General features: G+C 37.5%; 1 non-coding gene across 1 annotated transcript; it reads right to left on the reverse strand.

Annotated features, from left to right (window-relative positions):
* Positions 1-3,684: 3,684 nt before the first annotated feature.
* LOC112768539 (small nucleolar RNA R71) lies at positions 3,685-3,792 on the reverse strand. The gene has a single exon (XR_003185953.1). It is a non-coding gene; the product is annotated as a small nucleolar RNA R71 (small nucleolar RNA).
* Between the last annotated feature and the right edge of the window lie 5,304 nt (positions 3,793-9,096).

Genomic DNA, 9,096 nt, shown 5'->3' on the forward strand with positions numbered 1-9,096 from the left:
CAACGCCCAAACTGGCACAAAAGCTGGCGTTCAACTCCAAGAATGACCTCTCCACGTGTAGACTTCAAGCTCAGCCCAAGCACACACCAAGTGGGCCCCGGAAGTGGATTTATGCATCAATTACTTATTTCTGTAAACCCTAGTAACTAGTTTAGTATAAATAGGACTTTTTACTATTGTATTAGATATCTTTGATCAGTTGTATGCTATCTTAGATCACGTTTGAGGGCTGGCCATTCGGCCATGCCTGGACCTTTCACTTATGTATTTTCAAACGGTAGAGTTTCTACACTCCATAGATTAAGGTGTGGAGCTCTGCTGTTCCTCAAAGATTAATGTAAAGTACTACTGTTTTTCTATTCAATTCATCTTATTCCGCTTCTAAGATATTCGTTTGCACTTCAACCTAAATGTGATGAACGTGACAATCATCATCATTCCCTATGAACGCGTGCCTGACAACCACTTCCGTTCTACCTTAGATTGAATGAGTATCTCTTAGATCTCTTAATCAGAATCTTCGTGGTATAAGCTAGATTGATGGCGGCATTCATGAGAGTCCGGAAAGTCTAAACCTTGTCTGTGGTATTCCGAGTAGGACTCTGGGATTGAATGACTGTGACGAACTTCAAACTCGCGAGTGCTGGGCGTAGTGACAGACGCAAAAGGATAGTAAATCCTATTCCAGTATGATCGAGAACCTCCAGATGATTAGCCATGCAGTGACAACGCATCGGACCATTTTCACACAGAGGAATAGGACGCAGCCATCGACAAGGGTGATGCCTTCAGACGATTAGCCGTGCTGTGACAGAGCATTTGGACTATTTTCCAGAGAGGATTAAAAGTAGCCATTGACAACGGTGATGTCCTTACAAAAAGCCAGCCATGGAAAGGAGTATGATTGATTGGATGAAGGCAGCAGGAAAGCAGAGGTTCAGAGGAACGAAAGCATCTCTATGCGCTTATCTGAAATTCTCACCAATGATTTACATAAGTATTTCTATCCTTCTTTTATTATTTAATTTTCAAAAACTCCATAATTATTTTATATCCGCCTGACTGAGATTTACAAGGTGACCATAGCTTGCTTCATACCAACAATCTCCGTGGGATCGACCCTTACTCACGTAAGGTTTATTACTTGGACGACCCAGTGCACTTGCTGGTTAGTTGTATCGAAGTTGTGATAAATTATGAATTGAGATTAGAGCACCAAGTTTTTGGAGCCATTACCAGAGATCACAATTTCGTGCACCAAATTTTTAGCGCCGTTGTCGGGGATTGTTTGAGTTTGGACAACTGATGGTTCATCTTGTTGCTCAGATTGGGTAACTTTCTTTTCGTTTTCTTTTCAAAAAGTTTTCAAAAACTTTTCAAAAATATTTCAAAAATTTCTCCTTTGTTTACGAAAAAAAAAATAAAAATGTTTTCAAAAATATTATTTCTTCTTCAGAATTTTTAAGAATGAATTCTAGTGTTTCATGAAACATGTTGAATCCTATCTGGCTGTAAAGCCATACCCAAACTGCTTTAGGATTGGTCTTCAACTAATCACCTCAATGGATGTAATTTACATACTAAAGCTTGGCTGGCTATTAAGCCATGCCTGACCCTTTGATTGGAGTTTTAGACTAAAGAGCATAAGATTCCTGGAATTCATATTAAAAATTTTGGAATCCTTATTTTTCTTTTTTAAAATGATTTTCAAAAAAATTAAAAGAAAATACAAAAAAATCATAAAATCATAAAAATCAAAAATATTTTGTATTTCTTGTTTGAGTTTTGAGTCAGATTTAAAGTTTGGTGTCAATTGCATATTCATCTTACATTTTTCGAAAAAAAAAATTCATGCATTCATAGTGTTCTTCATGATCTTCAAGTTGTTCTTGATAAGTCTTCTTGTTTGATCTTGATGTTTTCTTGTTTTGTGTGTTTTCTTGTTTTACATGTGCATTTTTGCATTCATAGTGTCTAAACATGAAAGATTTCTAAGTTTGGTGTCTTGCATGTTTTCTTTGCATATAAAGTTTTCAAAAATAAGTCCTTGGTGTTCATCTTGACATTCAAAGTGTTCTTGGTGTTCATCTTGACATTCATAGTGTTCTTGCATGCATTCCTTGTTTTGATTCAAAAATAAAAGAGAAAAACATGAAAATGATGTTTTAATTTTTCTCTCTCATCATTAAAAATTCAAAAAAATAAAAAAAATATCTTTCCCTCTTTTCTCTCATCAAATTCGAAAATTTGAGTTGACTTTTTCAAAAAATTTTAAAAATCCAATTGTTTTTACGAGTCAAATCAAATTTTCAATTTAAAAATCTTATCCTTTTCAAAATATTTTTCAAAAATCAAATCTTTTTCATTTTTCTTAGTTATTTTCGAAAATTCTAAAAATATTTTTCAAAAATCTTTTTCTTATCTTTATCACATAATTTTCGAAAATAACATCATCAATTAATATTTTGATTCAAAAATTTCAAGTTTGTTACTTACTTGTTAAGAAAGATTCAAACTTTAAGTTCTAGAATCATATCTTGTGATTTCTTATGAATCAAGTCATTAATTGTGATTTTAAAAAAATCAAATCTTTTTCAAAACTAATTTCAATCATATCTTTTCAAAAATATCTTCTTATCTTTTTCAAAATTTGATTTTAAAATATCTTTTCTAACTTCTTATCTTCTTATCTTTTCAAAATTGATTTTCAAATTTGTTTCAACTAACTAACTAACTTTTTGTTTGTTTCTTATCTTTTTCAAAACTACCTAACTAACTCTCTCTCTCTCTCTAATTTTCGAAAATATCTTCTCTCTTTTTCAAAATTTCTTTTTAATTAACTAATTATTTTCATTTTTTATTTTAATTTTCGAAAACCACTAACCTTTTTCAAAAACTATTTTCGAAAATCACTAACCCTTTTTTTTTAAAATTATTTTCGAAATTCTCCCTCCCTCATCTTATTCCATTTATTTATTCATCTACTAACATCTCCTCATCTCAAATCACTGCTCCTATCCTTACCTTTGTGTTTGGATTCTTCATTCTTCTTCACCCCTATTCCTTTTCTTCTTCTACTAACAATAAGGAACCTCTTTACTGTGACATAGAGGATTCCTCTTCTTTTCTTGTTCTCTTCTCTTTCTTATGATCAGGAACAAGGAAAAAGGCATTCTTGTTGAAGCTGATCCAGAACCTAAAAGGACTCTGAAGAGAAAACTAAGAGAAGCTAAATTACAACAATCCAGAGACAACCTTATTGAAAATTTCGAACAAGTAAAGGAGATGGCAGCCGAACCCAACAACAATAATGCAAGGAGAATGCTTGGTGACTTTACTGCACCAAATTCCAATTTACATGGAAGAAGCATCTCCATTCCTGCCATTGGAGCAAACAACTTTGAGCTGAAACCTCAGCTAGTTTCTCTGATGCAGCAGAACTGCAAGTTTCATGGACTTCCATCTGAAGATCCTTTTCAGTTCTTAACTGAATTCTTGCAGATCTGTGATACTGTTAAGACTAATGGAGTAGATCCTGAAGTCTACAGGCTCATGCTTTTCCCTTTTGCTGTAAGAGACAGAGCTAGAGTGTGGTTGGACTCTCAACCCAAAGACAGCCTGAACTCTTGGGATAAGCTGGTCACGGCTTTCTTAGCCAAGTTCTTTCCTCCTCAAAAGCTGAGCAAGCTTAGAGTGGATGTTCAAACCTTCAGACAGAAAGAAGGTGAATCCCTCTATGAAGCTTGGGAGAGATACAAAGGACTGACCAAAAAGTGTCCTTCTGACATGCTTTCAGAATGGACCATCCTGGATATATTCTATGATGGTCTGTCTGAGTTATATAAGATGTCATTGGATACTTCTGCAGGTGGATCCATTCACCTAAAGAAAACGCCTGCAGAAGCCCAAGAACTCATTGACATGGTTGCTAATAACCAGTTCATGTACACTTCTGAGAGGAATCCTGTGAGTAATGGGACACCTATGAAGAAGGGAGTTCTTGAAATTGATACTCTGAATGCCATACTGGCTCAGAATAAAATATTGACTCAGCAAGTCAATATGATTTCTCAGAGTCTGAATGGAATGCAAGCTGCATCCAACAGTACTCAAGAGGCATCTTCTGAAGAAGAAGCTTATGATCCTGAGAACCCTGCAATAGCAGAGGTAAATTACTTAGGTGAACCTTATGGAAACACCTATAATCCATCATGGAAAAATCATCCAAATCTCTCATGGAAGGATCAGCAAAAGCCTCAACAAGGCTTTAATAATGGTGGAAGAAACAGGTTTAACAATAATAAACCTTTTCCATCATCCACTCAGCAACAGACAGAGAACTCTGAACAAAATACCTCTAATTTAGCAAACTTAGTCTCTGATCTGTCCAAGGCCACTGTAAGTTTCATGAATGAAACAAGGTCTTCCATTAGAAATTTGGAAGCACAAGTGGGCCAGCTGAGTAAAAGGATCACTGAAATCCCTCCTAGTACTCTCCCAAGCAATACAGAAGAGAATCCAAAAGGAGAGTGCAAGGCCATTGAATTGATCACCATGGCCGAACCTGTAAGGGAAGGAGAGGACGTGAATCTCAAGGAGGAAGACCTCCTGGGACGTCCAGTGATCAATAAGGAGCTTCCCTCTGAGGAACCAAAGGAATCAGAGACTCATCTAGAGACCATAGAGATTCCATTGAACCTCCTTACGCCATTCATGAGCTCTGATGAGTATTCCTCTTCTGAAGAGAATGAGGATGTTACTGAAGAGCAAGCTGCCAAGTTCCTTGGTGCAATCATGAAGCTGAATGCCAAATTATTTGGCATTGAAACTTGGGAAGATGAACCTCCCTTGTTCACCAATGAACTAAGTGATCTGGATCAACTGACATTGCCTCAGAAGAAACAGGATCTTGGAAATTTCTTAATACCTTGTACCATAGGCACCATGATCTTTAAGGCTCTGTGTGACCTTGGTTCAGGAATAAACCTCATGCCCCTCTCTGTAATAGAGAAACTGGGAATCTTTGGAGTGCAAGCTGCTAAAATCTCATTAGAGATAGCAAAGCTGAGTCACAATCTGAAAAGGTTCACCCAATTATGTGTCTGTGGCATTTATGTATCCGGTGGTAATACTGGAAAACAAAGTGCTTAGGGCCACGGCCAAGACTCATAAAATAGCTGTGTTCAAGAATCATCATACTGAACTAGGAGAGTCAATAACACTATCTGAACTCTGAGTTCCTATAGATGCCAATCATTCTGAACCTCAATGAATAAAGTGAGATGCCAAAACTATTCAGGAGGCAAAAAGCTACAAGTCCCGCTCATCTGATTGGAGCTATGTTTCATTGATAGTTTGGAATTTATATTATATTCTCTTCTTTTTATCCTATTTGATTTTCAGTTGCTTGGGGACAAGCAACAATTTAAGTTTGGTGTTGTGATGAGCGGATAATTTATACGCTTTTTGGCATTGTTTTTAGTATATTTTTAGTAGAATCTAGTTACTTTTAGGGATGTTTTCATTAGTTTTTATGTTAAATTCACATTTCTAGACTTTACTATGAGTTTGTGTGTTTTTCTATAATTTCAGGTATTTTTTGGCTGAAATTGAGGGACTTGAGCAAAAATCAGATTCAGAGGTTGAAGAAGGACTGCTGATGCTGTTGGATTCTGACCTCCCTGCACTCAAAATGGATTTTCTAGAGCTACAGAACTCGCAATGGCGCGCTTCCAATTGCGTTAAAAAGTAGACATCCAGGGCTTTCCAGAAATATATAATAGTCCATACTTTGCCCAAGTTTAGACGATGTAAACTGGCGTTCAATGCCAGCTCTCTACCCAATTCTGGCGTCCAGCGCCAGAAACAAGTTGCAAAGTGGAGTTCAACGCCCAAACTGGCACAAAAGCTGGCGTTCAACTCCAAGAATGACCTCTCCACGTGTAGACTTCAAGCTCAGCCCAAGCACACACCAAGTGGGCCCCGGAAGTGGATTTATGCATCAATTACTTACTTCTGTAAACCCTAGTAACTAGTTTAGTATAAATAGGACTTTTTACTATTGTATTAGATATCTTTGATCAGTTGTATGCTATCTTAGATTACGTTTGAGGGCTGGCCATTCGGCCATGCCTGGACCTTTCACTTATGTATTTTCAAACGGTAGAGTTTCTACACTCCATATATTAAGGTGTGGAGCCATGCTGTTCCTCAAAGATTAATGCAAAGTACTACTGTTTTTCTATTCAATTCATCTTATTCTGCTTCTAAGATATTCATTTGCACTTCAACCTGAATGTGATGAACGTGACAATCATCATCATTCCCTATCAACGCGTGCCTGACAACCACTTCCGTTCTACCTTAGATTGAATGAGTATCTCTTAGATCTCTTAATCAGAATCTTCGTGGTATAAGCTAGATAGATGGCGGCATTCATGAGAGTCCGGAAAGTCTAAACCTTGTCTGTGGTATTCCGAGTAGGACTCTGGGATTGAATAACCGTGACGAACTTCAAACTCGCGAGTGCTGGGCGTAGTGACAGACGCAAAAGGATAGTAAATCCTATTCCAGTATGATCGAGAACCTCCAGATGATTAGCCATGCAGTGACAGCGCATCGGACCATTTTCACAGAGAGGAATAGGACGCAGCCATCGACAAGGGTGATGCCTCCAGACGATTAGCCATGCTGTGACAGAGCATTTGGACTATTTTCCAGAGAGGATTAAAAGTAGCCATTGACAACGGTGATGTCCTTACAAAAAGCCAGCCATGGAAAGGAGTATGATTGATTGGATGAAGGCAGCAGGAAAGCAGAGGTTCAGAGGAACGAAAGCATCTCTATGCGCTTATCTGAAATTCTCACCAATGATTTACATAAGTATTTCTATCCTTCTTTTATTATTTAATTTTCAAAAACTCCATAATTATTTTATATTCGCCTGACTGAGATTTACAAGGTGACCATAGCTTGCTTCATACCAACAATCTCCGTGGGATCGACCCTTACTCACGTAAGGTTTATTACTTGGACGACCCAGTGCACTTGCTGGTTAGTTGTATCGAAGTTGTGATAAATTATGAATTGAGATTAGAGCACCAAGTTTTTGGAGCCATTACCAGAGATCATAATTTCGTGCACCAGTGAGCCGCCAGAACAGGGAGCTGCAGGCTATAGGCTGAGAAGGACGAATGGTGAAGGAGGAAAGGACTGCGATGGCGCTGAGATGGAGGGGAAGAAGGAGGAGAAGGAGACGTCGACAGTGGGGGTTGACGGCGATGGAGAGGGGGTGGCGATGGCGGTGGTCTCGATGGTGGCAGCTGGAACACGAGAGAGAAAGGCATGGTGGTGAGGGTTCGAATGAGGGGAAAGGGGTTCATGATTTGAGTTTAAGCCACCTTTTCTATCAAATTTACCATCGAAAAATTCCAACGGTAAACGATTGTGGGTCAACAAAATGCATCGCCAATTTAATTTATTTTTCCTCCAAAAATTACTGGCGAATTTATCTTTGAAAAATAAATCCGTCGATAATTAAAAAACCTTACGAATTCGACGTGGTTACTGCCAGTAAATCCGTCGCTACTCTGTGACGCTAAATCTGACGGTACTCAATATTTTTCTTGTAGTGTCGTCTTCCCTATTTAGTATTATGGGAGGATTATTGGCATTCATTCCACCTATGGGTGGTACAAAATGTTGATTGATTGCTCCTGCAATATTATCAATTCGTCGAGCGACTTGCTCTATTCTAGCATTGTTATTCTCTATCATTGGATTCAACACTGTAGTCATCTGTTGAGTAAGCATATTAACTAAGTTATGATGACTATCCTCGATTTTCTGTTTGAACACGGCCAAGGATTTGACCATATTAGGAGATGACGCTCTGACAGGAATTTGTCTCGACATTTTTGGAAAATTCGAAGTACGTGTTGCACCTACTGGCAACCTCGTTGCGCCTACGCCTTGTGTTGAAAAGACATTTGGCATTATTGAGGTAGATTGTGATATAGAAACCAACCCAAATATGGGGGGTTGTTGATCAAATATTGATAATCATTGTAATTTGCCATATTAGGGTTATAATTAGATGGTATGCCTACTAGAGGATAACCTAGAGGAGGTGCAGGATTGTACAAGGGTTGTTTCTTGTAGTGATTGCGCCTCCTAAATATCCTATATTGGAATTTTCTAATGGTGGAGAATAATTTGGAGGCAACGCATATGGGAGCCACATAGTGGGTAAAGTCAACGGGATTTTCTCTATGATAACAGGGTTGATCCTTCGACCTAAAATACCTGCCGACGGAGAAATCTTTGTCTCAGGACCTCTCATAGTTTTTTCAGTATCATTATTCGACGTAGCAATCAAAGTTGAGGCTCTATCAAACATTATTGATTTGCCACTATGTAATCGCATACATAGCTTGATTCTTTAGCTTAACCCAAAGTCCCACCGGGTATGCTGACGTTAGTGATTTTTTCCAGTAAAGAAGTTCATAAATATAGTCGCGTTGTAGATATAGTCTCTAAACCGACAGAAATCCCTTCGTACAAATGTTTTGGTTGTCACAAGTAACAAACCCCTTTAAAATTGATAACCGAGTATTTAAACATCGGGTCGTCTTCTCAAAGAATTGCAGGGAAGTATGTTCTTATTATTGGTTATGAGTTTGTAAATTGGGGAAATTTGGAGTTTGGGCAATGGACACAGGTATATTTTCAAAGCAATAAAAATAAATAAATAACTGAAAAATAAACTTTTGGGAAGGTATGAGAAATTAGAAGTCCAGACTTAGTTATCCTTATCAACAATAATGAAAGTTGAATCTTAATTCCACTTAGTTAACCTTTACTAAAGTAAAGAAAAGTCAAGGGACTAATTAGTTTGACCTTCGAATCCTATTTATTTCCTAAGAAAAAGTTGGGATTATTGAAGTTCAGCTCAATTGGCAAGATAACAATTAACAATTATGCTATTGAATTGGATAACTCCTGAGTTACTGATTTCTTAACCAAAACCAAAAGGAAAAGAGTAAATCTACTGGAATAAAAATGTCTTCAGATGGGGAGCAGTAATCATGTAAATAA

Source organism: Arachis hypogaea, chromosome 17 (assembly GCF_003086295.3).
Source record: "Arachis hypogaea cultivar Tifrunner chromosome 17, arahy.Tifrunner.gnm2.J5K5, whole genome shotgun sequence".
NCBI lineage: Eukaryota > Viridiplantae > Streptophyta > Magnoliopsida > Fabales > Fabaceae > Arachis > Arachis hypogaea.